General features: G+C 33.9%; 1 protein-coding gene across 8 annotated transcripts in view; it reads left to right on the top strand.

The window, feature by feature from the left end:
* ZC3H12B (zinc finger CCCH-type containing 12B) overlaps window positions 1-25,457 on the top strand; it is a 359,165-nt gene that overhangs the window by 74,407 nt on the left and 259,301 nt on the right. For 6 of the 8 annotated variants that reach the window (XM_079124095.1, XM_079124096.1, XM_079124094.1 and 3 more), the window contains exon 2: window positions 2,319-2,451. The exons of the other annotated variants lie outside the window; for them this stretch is intronic. The gene's annotated coding sequence lies outside the window, so the exon portion shown is untranslated. The remainder of the gene's footprint in view (window positions 1-2,318; window positions 2,452-25,457) is intronic. 8 annotated transcript variants of the gene reach the window in all.

The raw sequence follows: 25,457 nt of genomic DNA, 5'->3' as shown, positions 1-25,457 counted from the left end.
CCCCTATTCTCTACAGTGGGCTGGAAGTGTTAGTGCCACTGCCACCAACCAAGTTGGAACATCACTAACTTATTATTTTTAATTTTTGTTCAAAGATTCTGACTTTCTCTGTCACATTGATTATTTTATTGTCCAGTGTTGAATTTCAGTGAATTCCCTCAGTCACTCATTTGCTGAGTATTAGTATTCCTATTGTTTGAATCTTGAACTGAGAAACTGGTGGAGCATACACCTTTCCTCTAATCCACCAACTTTCTCTTACCGGTTTTTATTTGAGTTGCTTCCTTATTATTGAGTTGAGTTCTTTATGTGTTTTGGAAACTAACCTCTCATCAGATATATGTCTTGCAAATAGTTTCTCCCATTCCATAGGTTTTCTCTTTACTCTGCGATTATTTCCTTTGCTATACTTAAGCTTTTTAATTTGATGTAATCCCAGTTTGCTATTTTTCCTTTTGCTCCCTATATTTTTGTTATCATGTTCTAGACCAATATCATGGATCTTCCCCCATGTTATCTTCTAGTATGTTTAGATTTTAAAGTCTTCCAGTTAAGTCTTTAATCCATTTGAGTTTATATTTGTATGTGGTGCAAGATAAGGGTATACTTTTACATTTGAAAATCGAGTTTTCCCCACAGTATTTATTTCCACTGAAGGGTTTTTTTGGGGGCGGGGCGGTGCTGGGGATCGAACCCAGGGCCTTGTGCTTACAAGGCAAGCACTCTACCAACTGAGCTATCTCCCCAGCCTCCCCACAGTATTTATTGTGTATACTTGGCACCTTTCCCCATTGTGTATTCTTGGTACCTCTGTTAAAAATCAATTAATTATAAATATGTGGATTTTCTTCTGGACTCTATTATGTTCCATTGGTCTGTGTCTTTTTATGCCAATAACATTTTATTTTGGTTATTATGCCTTTGCAGCTTTTTCTTTATAGTATATTGTGAAGTCAGGTGATGTGATGCCTCCTATTTGTTCCATTTGCTCCAGATTGATTTGGGTGTTTGGATTCTTTTGTTCTTACATACAAATTTTAGCATATTTTCTGTTTGAAAAATGAAATTTCATTGAAAAATGTCATTGGAAGTTTGATATGAATTGCATTGAATTTGTAAATTGCTTGGGGTAGTATGGACATTTTAACAATATCAATTCTTCAAATCCAAGAGCATAACATATCATTCTGTTTGTTATTGTCTTAAATTACTTTTATCTATGTTTCATAGTTATGCATGTAAAAATCTTTGACATCCTCAGTTAGATCAATTGTCAAGTATTTTAATTTTCATAGTTGTTAATTGGATCATTTTCCAGATTTCTGTTTCAGATAGTTTATATAGAAATACTACTGATTTCTTGTATGTTGATTTTGTATACTGCAATTTACTGAATTTGGTTATTATTTCAAACAGTTTTTGCTGGAATATTTGGGTTCACATCATTCATATTAACAGACACACCCACACCCACACACACCCACACACAATTATATTTCTGCAAACAGGGACAATTTAAATACTTCCTTTCCAGTTTACATATCTATTTCTTCCTTTCGCCTCATAGTGACTGGTCCTTCCAGTACTATGTTGAATAGAAGTGGGTAGAGTGGGCATCCTGGTATTTTTATCTTAAAGGGAAATCTTTAAATTTTTCACTGTGTGGTATGATGTTAGCCGTAAGTTTATCATATATGGCCATTATTGTGCTGACATACAGTCTTTTTATACCTAATTTTGTTGAGTGTTTTTTATTGTGAGGGGATATTGAATTTTGTCAAATGCTCTCTCTGTGTCTAAAGAGATAATCAAATGGTTTTTGTCTTTTATTCTGTTAATATGGTGTATATCACATTTATAGATTGGTATATGTCCAACCATCTGTGCATTCCAGGGATTAATCCCACTTAATCATTTTGAATGATCTGTTTCATGTGTTGTTGAATTCTGTTTGCTAGTATTTTGTTGAGGACTTTTGCATTTGTGTGCAACAGGAATACTGGCCTATAATTTTCTATTCTTGTGGTGTCCTTGTCTGACTTTGGTATCAGATTAATGCTGGCCTTGTAAAGTGAAGTTGGAAGTATTTCCACATCTTCAATTTTTAGGAAGAGTTTGAGATGATTGATATTTTTTCTTCCAGTATTTGGTAGAATTGAGTGGTGAAACCATCAGTTCACCTTTTCTGTTTCTCATTGATTTAGTCTTGTTAGATTTTATGTATCTGGAAATTTATCTGATTCTTCTAGGGTTTCCAATATATTGTCACATAATTTTTCTTAGATATTTAATGATCTTTTTTTGTTGTTGTTGTACAGGTTGAGCATCCCTAATCTGAAAATCTGAAACCCGAAATGCTCCAAAATCCGAAAGTTTTTGAATGCCAACATGACGCCACAAGTGGAAAATTCCACACCTGATCTCACGTGATGGGTTGCAGTCAAAACAAAGGTGCCCTAAAAATAGTGTATAAAATTATCTTCTGTTGATATGTATTAGGTGTTATAAGAAATATAAATGGATTTCATATTTAGCTGGATCCCATTCCCATGATATCTCGTTATATGTAAGTGAATATTTCAAAATCTTAAAGTATCCAAAATCCAAAGCACTTCTATTCCCAAGCATTTCGAAAAAGGGATACTCAACCTTATTAATTTTAATATGTACTTTTAATTTCTGATTTTATTTGAACTTTCTCTCTTGTTAATTTGGCTAAAGGTTTGTGCATTTTATTTTTTCAAAAAACCAATACTCTTTATTGATTTTCCCATTGTTTCCTAGTGTCTATTTTATGTTTCCGCACTGATTTTTATTTTTTCTTTCTTTCTAATAACTTGGCTTTCGCTTGTTTTTCTTTTTCTACTTTCCTGAAGTGTAATGTTATATTGTTTATTGGAGGTGTTTGTTTATTTTGCAGTGCTGTGTATTGAACACAGGGCTTTGCACATGATAAGCAACTATTCTTTCACTGAGCTGCACTTTGCCCCACACCCCTTTTGTGGCTCTGGGGCTGTCTGGGTTCATCTTTCTTTCTTTCCCTTTCTTTTCCTTCCTTCCTTCCTTCCTTCCTTCCTTCCTTCCTTCCTTCCTTCCTTCCTTCCTTCCTTCCTTCCTTCCTTCCTTCCTTCCTTCCTTCCTTCCTTCCTTCCTTCCTTCCTTCCTTCCTTCCTTCCTTCCTCCCTCCCTCCCTCCCTCCCTCCCTCCCTCCCTCCCTTCCTTTTCTTTCTTTCTTTTTTTCTTTTTCTTTGTTTCTTAGCGGTACTAAGAATTGAACCCAGGGCCTTGCACATGCCAGGCAAACATTCTATCTATGGTCTACACCACTACTCCTTTGTAAATTAAAAAGAAATTGAAACAGGATCTCACTAAGTTGCCCAGGCTGATATCAAACTTCTGATTCTCCTACTAAAGCCTCACATGAAGCTGATATTACATGTGTGTAACACCATTCCCAGCTGAGGCTGTCTTCTTTTTTGTTGTAGGAATATATTGCTGTGAATATCCCTTTTAGGAGTCCTTTTGCTGCATTCCATAAGTTTTGGCATGTTGTATGCCCATTTTCATTTGTCTTAAGATATTAGTTTTTAATTTACTTTTAATTTCTTCTTTAACCCATTGATTGTTTAGGAGCATATTGTTTAATTTCTATGTATTTGTCAATTGTTTAAAATTCCTCCTGGTTTTGAATTCAAGTTTCATACTTAAGGTGATCAGAAAAGATACTTGACATGATCTTTGTGTTTGAAGAAGTATGGTCTTAGAAAGCCATATACAAGTTAGCCTGTCCAGACAAAGACTGTCTCCAAAGACAAAAATCAAACTTGATTCTGCAGGGACTAGCCAAATATTCAGATGGGTCTGGTGCTTAGGTCCATTGGATAGACTTGGAGATTGAATTCATGGTGGCTGTCCTGGCACTGGCATGGGTCTAGAACTTAATTCTGTAGGGATGGTCCTGAGATACAGGTCCATAGAAATTGGCCTGGAATCTGATTCTGCTGGGGTACTGGATCCTAGATTTATTGAATGAAACTCATTCCCTAGTTCCACTAGTACCTGGGGACTGAGGCTGGCCTGGTATTAGGGCAAGAATGGAGCCTGGAATCATAGATGTCATCATAGATCCTGAGTCTCTTGGGACTTGCCAAAAATCTGGAGCTGGAATCTACCTAGAGGCTGAGTACATGGGTAGAGAGGCCTGTTGGCTAGGCTGTGCTGAGTCTTGGAGCCATGGTTGCCTACCTTGAACATGGGTTCATATGGATAATCCTGAAGCCTGTGTCTGTGGGATCTGGTCCATCACTGGAGTCTACTAGAATGGGCCTGGACCATGGGTCTGCAGGGGCCAGCCTAGAGGGTGGGGCCACAGAGATTGTCCTGACCCTGTGTAGGTCTGGATCTTGTATCTGTGGGTGCCAGTCTGGTACCTTGACCTGGCACTAGGGTGAGCCAGAAGCCTTAAGAAATATAGGCAGACTTAGCTCTAGGCCAGTCTGAAATGTGAAGCAGGCCTGGAACCTGGGTCTGTGGGATTGTCCTGGTATTGGTGCAGGCCTGTAGACCAAGTCCACCAAGTGCATATGAAGCTCAGGCTTCATAATCCCACCTGACACTGTGAGATCTTGGAGGCTTGGTATGGAAGTAACAAGCATCCAAGGCCTTAGGGGCCTGCCCAATGCCTTGTATTGTTGAAACAGGCCTAGTAATTGGGTCCAAAGAAAAGTTCAGTGCTCATTTCCTTCTTCTTCCCTGACCCAAAGAGTATCTCATGAGGTTTGGAGAGTAATGATATATGTAGTATAAAATTGTCCTTTATACCTACTTTAATTCATATTTTCTTATTTATATGCTATAGCCAGGTGCTGTATTCTCTCACCTGTTTCCTTAGTTCTTGTGAAGGTATTTTTGTGCATGTATGGTTGTTCAAATTAATAACTAATGTTGGGGGATGAGCAGTGGAAAACCCTATTCTGCCATCTTGCTGACATCTGTATCTGCCAGTACTCTTTTTGATATCTCCACCTCTCTCTTTTCAGTTTCTTGTTCTGTTCTCATCAGTCTATACTGAAGACTTAATTGGTTAACAAAATTTTTTATTCAGTGTGTACTACTTTCTCTGTGCATGTGATTATGGCTTGTGGAGATTAGAGAGAATACCCAGCTCCATTGTTCTCATGTTCCCCACCATTCATTCATGTCTCGGGACCTCCAGGTTTCTAAAGACAATAACCTGAAATTTGTAGGAGGGAATAATCCTGGTGTTCCCTCTGAGACATCTACCTGGGTTCCATGAGGCCCATATGACCTTCAGTCTTGGGAGAAACAAATTATTCCCCTGAGAATCAGCTGTGCTTCATACTGGCCTGGCCTCTCTCTTTAAAGAATTTGTGAACTTAAGTTACTTGACTTTATGTGCTGATGTTAATCAACTTTGTATTACTATAATAATATTCTAGAGATAATTAACTTATAAAGAGAAAGGGTTTATTTAGCTCACAGTTCTGGAGGTTCCAGTCCAAGATTAGACAGGCTCATTGCTTTGGGCCTCTTCTGAGGACACCAGATGTTGGCAAGCAGATGGTGGAGCAAATTACTCGTATAGTAAACCAAGTAGCGGTGAGATTTGGGTCCCAAGATTCTCCTTGACAGCACATTCCCAATGACCTCCCACTAACTCCCACCAACTAATGGTTCAATATACCTCCTAATACTGCCACCATGGGAACCAAGCCTTGAATACATAGACTTTAGAGGGACTCTATCCATATTTAAACCATGACAGTTTTCAGGTTGCTTTGTTAGTTACAAAAAAGAGCTTATAATACTTGTCTAGCTCTTGAGATTGTTAAGCAGATAAATAACAGTTATTCCTTCAAGATAAAAGCATTTTAAAAATATGAGATGACAAGGGCATCTCTAGTAACTACCTATGTATAATACTATTTGAATAAATTTTAGGTCTTAAGAATAAAGCCACTTAAGAAATATAAAACACATTTTATAAGTAAAAGTTAACAGAAAACCAGTAAACTGAATTCCTTAAGCACCTTGACTTCATTAAAAATTATTACTATCAATATTTTAAATATCTGTAAGCTTTCATTTTAAACCCCAATGTCATGTTTTCTTTTTATTTTATCACATTACATGTAGTTGAGAATTTAAAAAACAATTCCCTTTAAGTTTTAAATCTGGTTTCCCTTTTCTTTCCCATTGTCACAGTTCTACTGTATGCCTTCATTACTTATTACTAGGACTATGAGCATGAAGGTGACAGAAATCTTCAAGGATACTCTTGATGAAGCAGTATGGACATTACTCACTTAGGACTAGAAATATTTTTTTTTTTCAGCACCTAAATCAAACTTACTTTTGTGGATCTTCACATTGGTTGAGACAAAAACTGAATATTCCAGTTTTGTTAAATGTAATTAGTAACTAAAAAACCACACAGGCATTTCTATTTTTGAGACCCAAGGTCATCTGTCTCACCTTTCTTGCTCGTTTTTCTCTTCTAATGGAACCTATTATTACTCATTTTTGTGCTTTGGGGTTGTATTCTCCATAAGCCTGACTGCAGTACAGCCATATAATCTTTGCATCACCTTCCTAGCTGCTTCCAGAGATAAGCACACAATATCCTTTTTAAAATATTTTAATTGACTATTTGAATAATAATTATGTTTATGGGATACAATGTGACGTTTTGTTATACACATACATTATAGAAAGATTCAGCCAAATTAATTAGTGTTCTCATCATGATCTCTTTTTAAAAAATATTTTTTAGTTATCAATGGACCTTTACTTATTTATATGTAATGCTATGAATGGAACTCAGTGCGTTGCACATGCCAGGCAAGGACTCAACCACTGAGCTATGACCCCAGCCCGTGATCCCTTTTTTATTATGCAATTTTATTCTGATCACACTGGGGAGCAGAAAATGAAAGAATAACATGTAAATAAACCATTCATTTCTGTAAGAATTTGTAACTGAATGTTTATAATATGTCAGATACTGTGTTTGCTATTGGGATGGTTAAGCTCTTAACCATTTTACAACCTGATAGGATGCATTATAGAACAAGTAGATTGCTGTCTAATGAAAGATTTTACAAAGATAATAGAATCTAGTAAAATTGTTATCGTAATCTAATAAAATTATATAATAGTAAAAACGTTATGCCTACTGTTCTCTAGTTCCTGCTTCACTATTGAGATAGCTAAATGCTTGGCCATATTTTTTGCTTTCTACTTTGATTTCTATCCATGGAGCTTGCTAAATCTCCCCTTCGGCTTGCCTTCTACCTGCCTAAGTGCCTCAGGTATACCATCTTGTTCCACAAAATTTACCTAGCTTAGGAACCTGAGGAACAAGCAGATGGAGAAGACCTTCTGGATAGGCCTCCCTCCTTCCCAATATTGCTACCTTCTGAATGTTTACTCACATTAGATTATTTTCTTAAGCATCAACAATATATAATAAAGAATTAAATTATGAACCACTCTATTGCAATTATTTTTATTTTACCATTTGGAGGATTATTTCCCTCCTAAAACCCTACAAAGCCCTGTACTATAATATAAAGACACATTTTTAAAATATTGTACTTGAAGCTATTATCATTTAAGTAAATCATGTACAATTTCATTTAATTGACACATTTGCTTCTAAAAACTTTGTAGCATAAGGTCACAGTATATTTTTACCAACTGATAGTTTATAGGCAAACTATATCCTGCTATCCTGACAAGTGGAAAGGATTCATTGGAAGCTTCTGATAAAGCTTCTCACTGAATATGGAAAATTAATATTCTGAAAATTACTGTAACTGATATTAAATTGGATATTAAAAAATAGGCTATGATCTTCCTTTCATTCCTTAATTGTTTTTTATTGGTATTTTGTACATATATACAGATGAACTTCTTTTTGGTGTATATATATATATATACTTCATATATATATATATATATATATATATATATATATACATACAGGAAGATCAGTATAGGAGAGGAGAAAGAATATGGGAAGGGATGAGGGAAGGGAAAGGGAGCAATAAGGATTGAAATCAAATTCCTTGCGTATATTATTTTGTCAAAATGAACTCAAATGATATATATAATTATAATGCTCTAATAAAATAGTGTATAAAAAGAGACGTACTTTATATAACCAACATGTGAAAACCATTTTTGCTTTCATTTTTGAGTAACATTATCACTACAGTATTTATAGCCAGTCTAATTTTGTTTAAAAAATCCCAGAAGCATTTCTTCTGTAGTACCTCCCCATTAATGTTAAACTTGATTATTTATACGATATTTGCTGGGAGTTTGATGTTTAATTTAAAAAACCCTAATTGGTTATATTTTAATAGGTAATGCATGCTATATGCATCCATGAGGGTATAAAATATCTAATGTATTTAATTGTATTTCACAATGTTTGTCTTTCACATAAATAGAGGTAGAAAATTATTACCTATAAGAAATGCCACACACTGTGTCCTTTGCTTTAGTTTGTATCCTTGTTCTTTTACTTTTATAAAAGAATGGATGTTTATCCCATCAACCTACTCAACCAAAGTGTGAGAGAAGAGAATAACAGGAGAAGATACAGCAATCATTCCCAAATTTCTACCATAATCCCATCTAGTCCTCCTCAGAACTTGTAGAGATTGGGGGGAAAGGCATGGTTGAGTTCACCATTTAACCACAAGTATCACAAACAAATACATACTAAACTCCCTTAATTTTGCTTTTCTTTCTTAGCTTTTCACCATGGGATATAGATTGTGTAATTGTCTTTTATCGGATTCAGGGGAAGTGTGAAGAGAAGTGATATTTTGGTTTAAGAAAAGCATATGGAGAACATAAAATGTTCTTTACTATGTAGGGAGACTTAAAATGTATTCAAATATTTTATTTTATTTGAGCATTAAATTTATCTGGATTTGTTAAAATCTAGCAATTAACATACATCATACAGAGATTCCAGATTGTTGGTCTAGCTTATGTAAGTGTGAGAAAGAGATAGCAGCATCTTTTCCCTTAAAAGTAGCCCTGTATGAATACATATGTAATTGTAGTATTGTTATGGTTTGAATCTGAAATGTGTCACAAAGACCATGTCACATGTCTACCAGCCTGTGGTGCTAATTATGATGCATGCAACCTTAAGGGACTAGGGGAAGGATAGAGAGGTCACTGGGGGCATGTCCTTGAAGGGAATATTGGAACTCTGGCACCACTTCTCTCCCTCTTTCCCTCCTAGCTATCGTGGGGTGAGTATCTTTCCTCTACCTTGTACTCCCTGCCATGATGTTCTGCCTTGGCACAGACCCAAGATAAGGCCGTTGATTGAAACCTCTGAAACTACGAGCCAAAATAAATGTTTCCTTCTTTTAAGTTGGTTTTTCAGGTATTTTATTTTGTTACTATGAAATAAAGATCATACAAGTTATGTTTAAATATCATTATGGGATAGAATTAGTAAAATTACTAGAAAATATGAGTAGGAGTTCCATTCCAGAGTTTTTCAGATATATCTAACATTCAATCATACTGTGTCCTCAGGCTTCTTAAAGCTTAATTGGGGAGACAGATAGGAAAAACTTATAAAAAATAGAAAATATAGAGGAAATGACATTCTTCAAACAAATTTCTATTCTGAATTTATAAAAGTAAACATTTGTTACATGAATCTCAAAAATTTCAAAGAAAAACCATCAGTAACACCCCCAACTCCTGAAATAATTAGTTATTATTTTTGTGAATTTATACTAATAAAATTATATATTTTTGTTTAAGATTTTTTTTGAAAATTTCTCTCATGTTTTTAAAATTGTTTGTAAACATTTTAATGGTTATATCATGACCAATTTTATGGCTGTGCCATAATTTACTCATCACTTCCCTATATTTTATTTTGCTTTGTGAATAATGCTAATTTTTATTTTGCTATTATAAATAAAGCTGTGGTAAACACTTTGGCATTAAACTTTGAATTTTGGAGTTTTTAGAGTAGATTTCAAGGAATAGGTTTAAGTTGTGATATCTGTTATTGAATTGCTTTCTAAAAATATGTCAGTTTACATTCTCACTGATAATGTATGTAATTATTAAAAATTCAATATTTTAAAAATTATTATTAGCCATTTTTATGTCCTCATTTGTGACTCTTTTGTGATTTGTGCTCACCTTTTCTTGACATAACTTCTATCATTTATTTTGGAACCAAGGAACCGCAAAAAGAAAATTTCAGTCAGAGCATCACAAGGATTAGTGAGGTAGTGAGGAAATTCAGATAAGAAACACATTTTTAAGCTATTAATATTATTTATAATTATGTTTAACAAAACTTGTGAATTCAAAATTGTGTTACTGAAAATTTTTGTAATTCTTAATAGAAACAGAAATAAGTAATGCAAAAGTAATAATAAAGACCTGATTGTCAGGTGTGGTGCTGCATACCCATAATCCCAGTGACTCAAGAAGCTAACAAAGGAGGATGGCAAGTTCAAGGCTAGTCTCATTAAGTTACCAAGACCCTCAGCAACTTAGGGAGATCCTGTTTCAAAATCGAAAGAAGACTGAGGATGTAGCTCAACACCACTGGGTTCATTTCCAAGTTCCAGAAGGAAATGAAGGAAAAGAACTGATTATTAAGGGTCAGTTTAAAATACAATTTTTTTTCAAGGAAGTGAGTCATGAAGAATGTATTGGATGAAGTCATGCCTATTATTTCATTAATATTTTCAATAACCATTATTTAACTTGCTATTATATGCTAGGTACTCTTCTAAGTATTGGAGTATAGTAATTTGCAAAACAGACAGCATTCCATGCTTTCATAGAAGTATAGTTCATAGACCAGCATTATTACTATTACTCAAGATCTTGTTTGAAATGTAGATACTTAGGCTCAACACTATACTTTCTGGAACTGTATTTTGATAATATCCCTAGATTATGAGAATGACTGCCAAGTTCAAGAAACACTGATCTAGGGGATTTGATAGACACAGGCAGTAGGAGAGTAGTCTGGAAAGAAATGGCATGAGCAAAGATTTGAAGATAAGCTGAACAAAATATATTGATGGTGGTAAAAAAGATCAGTTCAACAGGTAGGTCAGAGGGGATTACTAAGAGAGATTTATGGGAACTTGACCGATAACAACTTGTTTCCATCCATGCTTCCTCAGTTGTAGTTTTCCAGTGGTACCTGCATATATTTATCTAAGATTTATAGAAGATAAAATAGGTGATACATATATAGACACACACACACACACACACACACACACACACACACACACACACACACATATGTAGAGAGCAAAGGAGAAGTGGGAGGAAGGTATAGGTGTGGATTAAATCTCCTAGGAAAGGGTTTTAGAGATTGTGACAGGGAACTGAGAGCAGAACTCCCTGAAATACCAACATTTAAGATGGGGGAGGAAGAAGAGGAATTTGTAAAAGAAGAAAGAAATCAGTCAGGTGTAGAATGATAGCTAGAAGAGCTAGTCCTAAAGTTAGGCTTATAAAGAGTTTCATGCATTAAGGAAGGACCTATAGTGTCTATTAAGATAGAGAAGTTAAGTAAGAGAAGATCTGAAAAGTGATTATTAGATTTGAAAATTAGGAGGTTACTGGTACCTTTTCCAACATTATTTGTGGGGGAATTTGGGGGGAAAAAAGCCATATTGTATTCATTTAAAATATGAATGTAAGGTGAGAAAATACACGATGAGTATAGAGCCTTTCAAGATGCATGGCTATAAATAAAATAGAAGAAAAGATGTAGAATCCTGGCATGGGGAAGCTCTTTCTCTACAGTAATAAAATTAAAGTAGTACTAAAGTTTATTCAATACTTACTTTGCCTCATAAACTCTGTTAAATGCTGAATATATAATTATCTCATTTAATCATTACAGTAACACTTTGAGAGCAAGGTACAGTGACATTTCTGAGAATGCCACAAGTAATAAGTAAAAGAACTGGAATTTCAACCCAAACCAACTGGTCATTTGGCCTGTAGTCATAATTATTTAGCTGCACTTCTTCCCCAAAAGAGAAAAGTTAAAAAAGAGAAATAATTTCTAGAATAAGATCTCTAAAAGATATGGGAAGCCTGGAATTTATAAGAATTTAAAGGTAGCAATGTGGGCCTTAATTTAGTTGCAGATAATTCTTTTTCCCAATAAGTGTGATAAGGATGGGCACACATACAAATATATTTTGAAACATAAAACTTAAAATGGGAACTTTATAACGACATACTCAATTTAAATTAAATAACCCACCTTTCAGCATTCCCTAAATCCTTCATCCTTTTCTACATGTGACATACATTTTTACTTATTTATTATTTATTTTCCACCACATATGACAATCTGATATTATTAAGAAAAACATTGTCATGGAAACAAATTTGAGTGATTTGACACTGAAAATGACAACTGAAGAAGTTAATACAGCAAATGTAGAACAATGTTGCAAGAAATTTTGTGGTGAACCATAGAAGAGAGGTAGAACAATTTCATTTGGAAGTGGTATTATTCATGGGAAACTAATTTAATTTTTTTTAATTTACACATTGTACATATATGTGTGGTGCAATGTAATATTCCAATATATGTGTACATTGTATAGTGATCAAATGAGGGTAATTTGCATATCTATCAACTATGTATCATTACATTGTTGAGAAAAATTCAATCTCTTATCTATTTTGAAATATATAATACACCATTATTAACTATAAATATCTACGGTACACTAGAACATCAGAACATATTGCTCCTAACTGTAACTGTGTACTTGTTGACCAACCCGTTTCCATTCTCCCCACCTTATAGCTCTCTCTAGTCTTCAGTCTTCAGTACTCACTATTCCACTCTGTACTTCTATGAGATCAACTTTTTTAGATTTCACAAATGAGTAACATCCTGTAGTAGTTTTAGTTTTGTGTGTGGCCTTTTTCACTTAGTATGATGGCCTCTGGGTTCATCTGTATTGTCTCAAATGGCAGTAATTTGTTCTTTTTTATTCCCTTCACACCATGGGAGTATCTATTTTGCACCTACTCACTTCAACCACAGGTACTCTCTATGTTTTATTTAATGGATGAATGATATTCTATTATGTATATTTACCACATTTTCTTTTTTCATTCATCCCTTGATGACCACGTAGCTATTGTGAGTTGTCCTATGTTAAACATCGCTATACAGGTATTCTTTGACATAATGATTTCATTTCCTATGGATTTATACTTAGTCATGGGAAACCTGAATCACATGATAACTTCTATATTTTTAATTTATTGAGGAACATACATCATGTTTTCCATAATGAGTTAAATAATTTACATTCCCACCAAAAGTGTGTGTTTTAGCTTTTCATCACAGTGACCAGCATATCTGACATAAACAACTTAAAAGAAAAAAGATTTATTTTGGCTTGCAGTTTCAGAGGATTCAGTTCATTGTTGACTGGCTCTATTGGTTTGGACCTGAGTGAAGCAGAACATCATGATGGAAGTATGTGGCAGAGGAAGCAGAGGAAAGCTGCTCAGCTCATAGAATCCAAGGAAGAAGAAGAACAAGAGATGGGGGATAAAAATGGGATGTGCAAAGAGATATAGTCCCCAAGGACATGCATATACTGACCTACTACTTCCTCCAACCATGCATTCCCTACCTGAAGTTTCCATCACCTCTCAATAGTCTATTCAGCTATCAGTGGATTGATTAACTGATGAAGTCAGAGCCCTCATGATTCAATCCCTTCCTAAATGACTCACCTCTGAACTTTGTTTCAAGGGGAACAAGCTTTCAAACATGAAATTCTAGGGGACAGTCTAGATCTAACCATAACAGTATGTAAGAGTTCCCTTTTCTCCATATCCTCACCAGTGCTTATTTTATCTTTTTGATAATAGTCATTCCTGTTGAAGTGAGGTGATATCATTGTGGTTTTGATTTACATTTCCCTTATGATTCGTGATGTTAAGCATCTTTTCATGTGACCATTGATAATTGTATATCTTCTTTTGAGAAAATGTCTATTCATATCTTTTGTCCATTTTAAACAGATTATTTGATGGTTTTTAAAAAATATTTTTCAAAATCCTTGTATGTTCTGTATATTAACCCCTTATTTGATATAGCATGTGCAAATATTTTCTCCCATTCTGTATAATGTTTTTTTTTTCATTCTGTTGTTTTTTGTTCTGCTCTGTGCAGAAACGTTTTAGTTTGATATAATTTCATGTGTCTGTTTTCACTTTTGTTACCTGAGCTTTTGAGGTCTTAGCCAAAGAATCCTTGCCCATTCCACTGTCATGAAGCTTTTCCCATATGTTTCCTTCTAGCACTTTCATAGTGTAGGGTCTTATATTTAACTCTTTCATCAATTTTGAGTTGATCTTTCTACATGGTAGGACAGTCGTCCATTTTCATTCTTCTGCATATGAATAACCAATTTTCCCAGAGTTATCCATTGAAGAACTGTCCTTTCACCAATGTGTGTTCTTAGCATCTTTGTCAAGAGTCAATTGGCTATAGATACGTAGTTTTTTTTCTGGTTTTTCTATTCTGTTCCATTGGACTATGTGTATTATTTGCCAATATCATGCTGTCTTTATGTACAGTAGTCTCGTACTGTGAATTGAATGTGGTATTTAAATGCCTACAGGTTTATTCTTTTTGTTCAAAACGGCTTCATGTATTTGGACCTTTTGTGGTTCCAAGATGGATTTGCAATGGATTTTTCTAATTGTGTGAAGAATAATCATTGTTATTGTTATAGGTATTGTATTGAATCTGTAGATCACTTTGAGTAGTTTGGACATTTGAATAATATTGATTTTTCCACTTCATGAATATGGGATGGCTTTCCTTTTTGTGTGTCCTCTACAAATTCTTTCATCAGTGTTTTGTAATTTTCATTGTAGAGATTTTTTTTACTCTTTAAATTTATTCATAGTGATTTTAAATTTTTATAGCTACCTTAAGTGGGGTGGCTTTCTTCATTTCTTTTTCAGGTAATTTATGAATAGCATATAGAAATTCTACTAATTTTGTATGTTTTTTATTTATCTTGTCACATTTCTAACTTGTTTATTAGTTATAATACTTTTTGTTGAAGTCTTCGGGGTTTATTTTCTTCCCTCTCTCCTCCTCCCTTTGTCTCTTGTCTCTGTCTCTGTCTCTGTCTCTTTCTCTCTCTCTGTGAACCAGAGGATTGAACCCAGGGCTTCTTACATGCTAGGCATCAGAGTTTCACCCCTAGCCCTTTTTAAAATTTTTAAGACAGGTTCTTACTAAGTCGGGAAGTTTGGCCTCAAACTTGCAACCTTCTTGCCTCAGCCTACAAAGTAGCTGGAGTCAAAGGTATGTGCCCCTATAACTGGCTTGGTATTTTCTGTATATAAGAACATGTTTTATGCAAACAGGAAAAAATGACTTTCTCCTTTTCAATTCAGATTACTTTTCTTTCATTCTTTCTCTTTCCTTATTGTTCCTTCTGAAACTTCCAGTACTGTGCTAAATACAAGTGATGAAAGTAGGCCTCCCTCCTTTGTTCATGATCTTAGAGGAAAACTTTCAGAAATATATTAATGGTGCTTCCCCTTTCATAATGATGTCAATGTACTTTTGAGAAGTACCTATATTGTGGAGCTGTTGGATGGAAAGTTCAATAGACATCATTTGGATCCATTGGTCTTGGTGTCATTTTTGTTGTTTCTTTGTTGACTTTCTATTGTCATATGAGTTTGCCATATGTGGTCTTTACAGTATTTAGATACATCCCTTCTGTACTCAAATTATTAAGAGAGTTTATCTTGCAGGGATGTTGAATTTTATCAAATAGTTTTTCTGTGTCTCTTGAGATAATCATATGGTTTTAATTTTTATTCACTTGCATGTGTCACACTGTCCTTGCATTCCTGAAGTGAATCATACTTGAACATTGTGAATTATCTTTTTGATGAGCCATTGGATACATAGCATTTTGTTAAGGATTTTTGCATCTATGTTTATGAAGTATATTACCATGTAGGTTCCTTTTTAATGTGTCCTCATCTGGGTTTGGTATCAAGGTAATATTATTGGCCTCATAGGGTAGTTTATAATGTTTCCTTCACCTTTATTTATTTGGAATAATTTGGGAAGAATCTTATATTAGTTGTTTAAATATTTGGTAGAATTCAGCAGTAAAGTTATCTGATTCTCACCATTTCTTTGACGGGAAACTTTATTTCCAATTCAGTCTCTTCTGTCATTATTGTTCTATTCAAGTTTTCTATTTTGTCATGATTCAGTCTTGGTGAGGTGTATGTGTCCAGGAATTTATCCACTTCTCTACCCTTTTGAGCTCGTTAGCATATAATTATTCATAGTAATCTCTAATGATTATTTATATTTCTTTTGTATTAGTAGTACTATCTAATTTTTGTCTGATTGTATTTATTTGAACCTTTTTCTTAGTTAATCTAGTTAAGAGTTTGTTAATTTTACCTTTTCAAACAATTAGTTGTATATTTCCTTGCTAATTTTCATTTTAAAATTTCTATTTCATTTATTTTTTTCCTATTTTTTAATTAATATTTTTACTATTAATTTTGGATTTTGTTTCTTCTTTTTTCTATTTCTTTGCGGTGTGGTTTTAGGTTGTTTGAGATTGTTCTACTTTTGTGATATAGGTCTAATTACTATAAACTTCCCTTTTAATTCTAATTTTTGCTGTATCATGTAGGGTTTGGAATGTTGTATTTCCTTTATTATTTTTTCCAAAAATTTTTAATTCACTTCTTAATTTTTTCATTGATTCGGAGCATGATGTCTAATTTTCACAAATTTGTGCAGTTGTCCAAGTTCTTGTTAATTCTAATTGGCATTGTGACCACAAAGGTGCTTGATATGGTTTCATTATTTTTAATTTGTTGAGACATATTTTATAGTCTAACATGATATCTATGCAGAAGTGCTTATTTATTTCACTCTTGGAGAGCTTCCATAAAACTGTGGATTCCTGACACATTGTTTTGGAACCTCTATTTTGGCTGTGGGATCAGATTTCTGTGAGTAGAACTTGAGGGCCCCCCAACTATTCCTACTTGGAACCTGGTTGTTATTGTTGAATTTTTCTCTCCCGTATTCTATATGTTAAAATATTGTTGAAACTTGAAAGGGTTTATTTGTTTGTAGTGTAAGGTGTGCTATTCCTTGGCTGGGTTGTGGGTATATCTCAACAGCAAAATCTCTAGCATGTGAACTCATTTTGTCCTGGTCACTTCTCAACATCACTTAGAATAGGAGGAAATGAACAACCACCACAACAGTGAACAATATACAGCATTTACTTTAATAGTAAATATTTTTATAACACATAATTTAGTAAAAAATGCCCAGGGCCTACTATGACATCTACAAGAGTAATTACCAGAAAAGATAAATGGTGCAAGTGTACAATTAATAGCAACAATACATGCTGCTTGCCGCCGACCAGCGACACGTACACTTCAGAAGTTCATGTAGCAGCTTCTGCTTTATTTAGATAACACCCTCAATATATAAGCAGTCTCATGCATAAGCAATTGTAATCAGATATGTCCATCCAATCCTATTAAAGGTCAAGCGATCATGAGCTCAAACATACATGTAAGATATATCTGTCCACGCGCTAATCAGCTGAACTAATTATCATACAGCCAATGGTAAACGCTTCCTGTTTTTCTCAAGGCACATTCAGCACGCCCTTTGGCTCTCTGCCAGTCGCCATCTTGGATTCATGTGGTGTAACCCTGGGCCCTGGTTCTCGCCCCAGCCATGAACTAGATCTAACATTAATATAAGCAGCAGATGTCATCCACAGTATTAATAACTGTAACAACATGAATAGTAGGGACAGGGATTATATAAATGCCATAGTTCTAAAAGATGGTAAAATTACCATTATTTAGGCAAAAAGAAAATGGGGTAGGAGAGCAAAAGGAAATTAAAAATATTGATAAAGTGAACTGAAGGAAAGCAGAAAGAGGTAGTAAGTGATAGCATTAAGAAGGAGGAGAAAAATAAAATCAAATAGGACTACTGAGGAATGCATAAATTTTGGAATAAATCCAGCTGGGATTGTCTTGCTAATGGAGTGCTGTTTTTTCCATGGTTAATAGTTTTCTAGAAACTTGAGTAGCATGAATTTGACTTTCCAAATTATTACTATTTGTCTTTCACAATGTCATCAAGAGATGTATGAAGCCATAGTTGTTGTTTTTCCTGTTGTGAAGAAGTAGTACCAGTAGAAAAAGACCTTATATTTAATTTATTTATTTGGAACTGGAAATTGAATCCAGGAGCATTCTGCCACTAAGTTATTTTGAGAAAGGGTCTTGCTAAATTGCTGAGGGTGGCTTCACACTTGTGATCTTCCTGTCTCAGCTTCCTGAGTAGCTGGAATTACAGACATATACCACCATGGCAGACTCAAGAGCTTACATTTCTTCTTTTCAGCATCTGCTTATCTTTCTTAGGTTTCCTCAAATTCATATTAACATCCATATACTACTGTATCATGCTTCTCTGTTTTGTCCTTCTCTTTGTCTTGAACATTTTAAGATAGGAAGTTAGTGAGTTAGCATTCTCCTTGGTGAATGCTAAGAAAATTGTTAGACTGTGGGAGAAAAATTAGAAGATTGTTATGGATCTTGCACATAGGTTAAAAACATCAGGGTTCAAAAGGTTCAGGTTGGCACTCTGTAGATGACTGAAAAAAATCTTATGCTTTCAAAGCTTAAACTATAAGGTCTTTCAGAGATTATCTTTTAGTTTTTTAATGATGTTTTAAAAAATAGGTAACAGATTCTCACCATAACCTGAGTTCTGGCAAATGCCTGTAATACTAGTTATGTGGGAGACTGCATCAGGAAGATCACAAGTGTGAGGCCAGCCTAGGCAAGACCCTGTCTCAAAAAAAAAAAAAAAAAGAAAGAAAGAAAGAAAAGGACTAGAAATGTAACAGTGATAAAGCACCCCCATGTTCAATACCCAGTACGAAAAAATATAATAATTATAAAAAGACTTTTCCCATGTCAAGTGGAAAAATACATACATTTCAATTTAAAGAAGAGATCAAAGAGTGGGGGAGATGATTCGGACAGTATTCTGTAGTCTAGTCTGTTGTAGGCTGGTTTTGGAATGGTTTTACTTTAAATGTGTAAATTGGAGATTTGTGGAGAGATTTCGATTAAACTAGAATTATATGCTTCATTTTCTCTTCTTTTTATTATGCCTGTCCTTTTTCAAATCATGATAATAACAATGATTAGTATTTATTTTAAAATGATCATTATTACTGCCAGAGAAAATTGCATTTCCATTTTCCTAGAACTTCATCATTAAAACACCTGTAAAGAAACAGTACACACTCATGTAAACAAGATGTGATGTTATTATCCCTGGCTCATAAACAAAGTGATATTTAAAATGGATTGGCAACACATAATTAAGATTTATCTTCCCAAATGTCAGGCTTACGTTTTAAGAGGTTCTTTTCTGGATATTTTTAATAAAAATAGCTTAGTTTCTAAACTGAAGACAGAAAACCAGCATTTAATAAAAGTTACCTTAAAAACCTACATATTTTTGGAAATAGTTGTTTATCTTCTGTATGTCATAGTTGTGATTCACAGTGTTATCCTTATATTTGAATTTGTGGAACTGTCAGCATTTTGCTCATTTACCCCACTGATCTGCAGCTTCTATATGAAAACTTTGAGGAAGGTGAAAAATTGTTTTTTATGGGTATTTTTATTGGTTCTAGTTAGTTATACATGACAGTGGAATGCATTTTGACACATCACACATAAATAGAGTATAACTTCTCATACTACTGTACATGATGTAGAGTTACACAGATTGTGTAATCATATGTGTACATAGGGTAATAATATCTGATTCATTCTACTATCATTCCTACCCCCATCCCCCTCCCCTCTCTTCACTCTGCTCTGTCTAATTCAAAGTACCCTTATCACCCCCCACACATTTTTTGTGAATTAGCACCCACATATCAGAGAAAACATTTGGCCTTTGGTTCTGTGGGATTGGCTTATTTTGCTTAGCATAATATTCTCCAGTTCCACCTGTATACAGGCAAATGCCGTAATCTCATTCTTCTTTAAGACTGAGTAATATTCCATTGTGTGTATATACACAATTCCTTTACCATTCATCTGTTGAAAGGCACCTACGTTGGTTCCATACTTTAGCTATTGTGAATTGAGCTTCAATAAACATTGATGTGGCTGTGTCACTACAATATGTGTATTTTAAGTCCTTTGGGTATAAAACTAGGAGTGTAATAATTGGGTCATCTGGTGGTCCCATTCTGTTTTCTGAGGAATCTCCATACTGCTTACCATAGTGGTTGTGCTACTTTGCAGTCCCACAGGCAATGTAAGAGTGTACCTTTTCCCCCTTCATCCTCAACATTTATTGTTGCTTGTATTCTTGATAATTGCCATTCTTGACTGGAGTAAGAAGTAATCTCAGTGCAGTTTTGATTTGCATTTCTCTAAGTGCTAGAGATGTTAAACATTTTTTCATATATTTGTTGATTGATTGTATTTCTTCTTCTCTGAAGTGTTAGTTCAGTTCCTTAGCCCATTTGTTGATCATTTGTGTTTTTTGTTGTTGTTGTTGTTGTTAGGTTGCTTTTGGTTCTTTATATATCTTGGAGATTAATGCTCTATCTGAGGTACATGTGGTAAGATTTTCTCCCATTCTGTAGACTCTCTGTTCACATTCTTGATTATTTCCTTTGATGTGAAAAAACCTTTTAATTTGATTACATCCGTTTATTGATTCTTAACTTTACTTCTTGCACTTTAGGAATCTTGTGAAGGAAGTCAGTTCCTAAGCTGACATGGTGAAGATTTGGGCCTAGTTTTTCTCCTAGTAGGTGCAGTTTCTCTGTTCTAGTGCCTAAGTCCTTGATCTACTTTAAGTTGACATTTGTACAGGGTGAGAGATAGGGTTTAATTTAATTTAGCTACATATGGATTTCCAGTTTTCCCAGCATCATTTGTTAAAAAGGCTATCTTTTCTCCAACATATGTTTATAGTGCCTTTGTCTAATAAGAGATAACTGTATTTACAGGGGCTTGTCTCTATGTCTTCTGTTCTGTACCATCGGTCTACATGTCTGTTCTGGTGTCAATACCATGCCTTTTTTTTTTTTTTTTTACTATGGCTCTGTAGTATAGTTTAAGGTCTGGTATTGTCATGCCTCCTGCCTCATTTTTATTGTTAAGGGTTACATTGGCTGTTTTGGGTCTCTTATTTTTTCCAAATGAATTTCATGATTGTTTTTTCTAGTTTTATGAAGCATGTATTTAGGATTTTATAGGAATTGCATTAAATTTGTATAACACTTTTTGTAGTATGGCCATTTTGACAATGTTAATTCTACCTATCCAAGAGCATGAGAGATCTTTCCATCTTCTAAGATTTTCTTCAATTTCTTTCATTAGTATTCTGTAGTTTTCATTGTAGAGGTCTTTCACCTCTTTAGTTAGATTGAGTACCAAATATTTTACTTTTTGTGGCTTTTGTGAATGGATTAGTTTTCCTAATTTCTCTTGCAGAGGATTCATCACTGATATATAGGTACACATTTGATTTATGGGTATTGATTTTATATCCTGCTACTTTGCTGAATTCATTTATTAGTTCTAGAATTTTTCTGGTGGAGTTTTTTGATCTTCTACATATAGAATCATATCATCAGTAAGTAGTGATAGTTTGAGTTCTTCTTTTCCTATTCATATACCTTAAATTTGTTTCTTTTGTCTAATTGCTCTGAATAGATTTTCAAGGACTTGGTTGAATAGAAGTGGTGGAAAAGGGCATCCTTGACTTGTTCTAGTTTTTAGAGGGAATGCTTTCAATTTTTCTTCATTTAGAATGATGTTGACCTTGGGTTTATCATAGATAGCTTTTACAATGATGAGGTATGTTCCTACTATCCCTAGTTTTTCTAGAGTTTTGAACATGAAAGGGTGCTGTGTTTTGTAAAATGCTTTTTTTGCATCTATTGAGTTGATCCTGTGATTCTTGTCTTTAAGTCTATTGATGTGATGAATTAGATTTATTGATTTCCATATGTTGAACCAACCTTGAATCGCTAAGATGAAACCTACCTGATCATGTTGAACTACATTTTTAATATGTTTTCGTATGCAATTTGCCAGAGTTTTATTGGGAATTTTTACATTTATGTTCATTGGTGATACTGGTCTAAAGGTATCTTTCCTTGATGTGTCTTTGTCTGATTTTGGTATCAGGGTGACACTAGCTTCATAGAATGAGTTTGGAAGGGTTCCCTCCTCTTCTATTTCATGGAATACTTTCAGGAGTATTGGTATTAGTTCTTTGAAGGTCTTGTAGAACTTTGGTGAGAATCTGTCTGGTCCTGGGCTTTTCTTGATTGGTGTGCTTTTGATGGTATCTTCTCTTTCACTCCTTGAAATTGTTCTGTTTTAATTGTGTTATGTCTTCCTGATTCAGTTTGGGTAGGTCATATATCTCTAGAAATTTGACAATTTCATCAAGGTTTTCTATTTTATTGGAATACAAAATTTCAAAATAGTTTTTGATTATCTTCCATATTTCAGTAATTTACATTGTGATATTTCCTTTTTCATCATGAATTTTAATAATTTGAGTTTTCTTTCTCTTTCTCTTCAAAAGCATGGCTAAGGGTTTATCAATTTTTTAAAGGAACCAACTTTTTGTTTTGTCAATTTTTTTGTTTCTTTTGTTTCAATTTCAGTGATTTCAATTCTGATTTTAATTATTTTCTGTCTTCTGCTTTTGTTGTTGATCTATTCTTCTTTTTCTAGGACTTTGAGATATAATGCAAGGTCATTTATTCATTAGCTTTCTATTCTTTTAATGAATGACCACAATGCAATGAACTTAACTCTTAGTACGACCTTCATAATGTCCCAGAGATTTTGATATGTTGTATCATTATTCTCATTTACCACTAAGTATTTTTAAAATTTCCTCCCTGATTTCTTCTTCAATCCATTCATCATTCAATAGCATATTATTCAGTCTCCAGGTGTTAGAGTAGCTCCTACTTTTTTTTTCTATCATTGATTTCTACTTTCATTCTATTATGATCTGATAGAATGAAGGGTATTATCTCTATTTTTTATATTGGCTAAGAGTTGCTTTGTGGGATAGCTAAGGTCTATTTTAGGGAAGGACCCATGTGCTGCTAAGATGAAAGTGTATTGTTCTTTGATGGATGAAATATTCTATATATGTCCATTGTGGCTAAATTATTGATTGTATTATTTAGTTCTATAGATACTTTGTTTAGTTTTGTTTGGAAGATCTATCTAGTGGTGAGAGGGGTGTTAAAGTCACCCAGTATTATTGTGTTGTGTTCTAGTTGATTTTTGAAATTGAGAAAGGTTTGTTTGATGTATGTAGATGCTCCATTGTTTGGGGCATATATATTTATGATTGTTATGTCTTGTTGATGTATAATTTCCTTAAGCAGTATAAAATGAATTTCCTTGTCCCTTCTGATTAAATTTTACTTGAAGTCCACTTTATCTCATATGAAGATAGAAACCCATGCTTGTTTACATGGTGAATGTAAATGATATGTTTTTTTTTTTTCCCATCATTTCACCTTCAGTCTGTGGACATGTATGCATATGAAGTGAGTCTCTTGGAGACAGTATGTTAATTGGATCTTGCACTTAAATCCATTCTGCCAGTGTATGTCTTCTGATTGATAAGTTTAGGTCATTAACATTCAAGGTTATTATTGAGATATGATTTGTATTCCTGGTCATTTGGGTTTAGTTCTAGTTTTTAATTTGAATAGGTTTCTCCTTTGATTGACTATTCCTTTAGTGCAGTTCTTCCCTTCACTGGTTTTCACTTTTGTTTTCATTTAATCTTTATGGAATATTTTGTTCGGTATATTCTGTAGTATAGGCTTTCTAGTTTCAAATTCTTTTAATTTTGTTTTCTCATGACAGATTTTTATTGCATTTTCAAATATAAAGCTTAATTTTGTTGAATATAGTATTCTTGGTTGGCATCCATTTTCTTTCAGAGCTTGGTATGCTATTCCTACATTTGAGGGTCTATGTTGAGAAATTAGCTGCGATCTGAATTGGTTTTTCCCTGTACATAATCTGATATTTTTCTATTGCAGCCTCTAAAATTCTATCCTTATTCTATGATAGGCATTTTCACTATAATATGCCTTGATGTGGGTGTGTTGTAATTTTGTACATGTGGGGTCCTATAAGCCTCTCGTATTTGATTTTCCATTTCATTAGATTTGGGAAATTTTCTGATATTATTTCATTGGAATGATTGTGCATTCCTTTGGTTTGTATCTCTGTGCCTTCATCTATCCCAATAAATCTTAAATTTGGTATTTTCATGTTATCCCATATTTCTTGGAATTCTGTTCATGGTCTCTTAACATCTTCTCTCTGTGGTCCAATCTGTTTTCAGTATTATTTATTTTGTCTTCATTGCCTGAGGTACTGTCTTCCAAGTACTGTAGTCTTTTGGTGATACTTTCTATAAAATTTTAATTTGCTTTATCGTTTCCTTCATTTTGAGGATTTCTGCTTCATTGTTTTTCAGAATTTCTGCCTTTTTATTGAAGTAATCTTTCACTTTCTTATTTTCTCTCTCGTTTAATTCCTTATACCATCCTTTTCTTCACAGATTAGTTTCACTATGTTTGTTCTAAACTACTTCTCTGACATGTCTTCCACTGTCCTGTTGATGGATTCTTTTATTGGAATATCTCGGTTTGCTTGGGGCAATTTGTTCCCTTGCTTTTTTGTGTTGTTTGTGTGTCTACCCATCTAACAGTATGTATCTGAGGCAGCAGAATTTCCACCCTGTGGACTTATAGTGTCCCTGAAGGTTTCCAGTACCTCACTGTTTAGGGTGAGACAAATAATAACAATTACCAATACAAGCAATATACAGCATTAAACCAAATAGTTCCTACTATGATGACCACAGTGTTAATTATCACAGTAAACAAATGATATGATCAGTTATTGCCTATATAAACCAGTAAGTTTACAAAGGGTTTACAATTTCAAATGGTGGACAGGGGTAGAACAGAAATGATATAGGATGTGATGATTATGAAGGAGGAGGAGAGAAAACAGAAGTAAAAGATCAAAGGAAGAGTGAAAGAGAAAAATAGAGATTGACTCTTAGCAGAAGAAAAGAGATAATCAAGGGAAACGGCAGAAAATTATATATATATACATACATATATATATATATATTTGTATATATATCCATATATATAGTTAAAATTTTATAATAAGTATAAAAGAATACAAATCAAAACTAAAAATAAATCAAACATCCT

The sequence above is a fragment of the Sciurus vulgaris genome (genome assembly GCF_902686455.1).
Source record: "Sciurus vulgaris genome assembly, chromosome: X".
NCBI lineage: Eukaryota > Metazoa > Chordata > Mammalia > Rodentia > Sciuridae > Sciurus > Sciurus vulgaris.
This window is presented reverse-complemented; position numbering and strand designations above follow the sequence as displayed.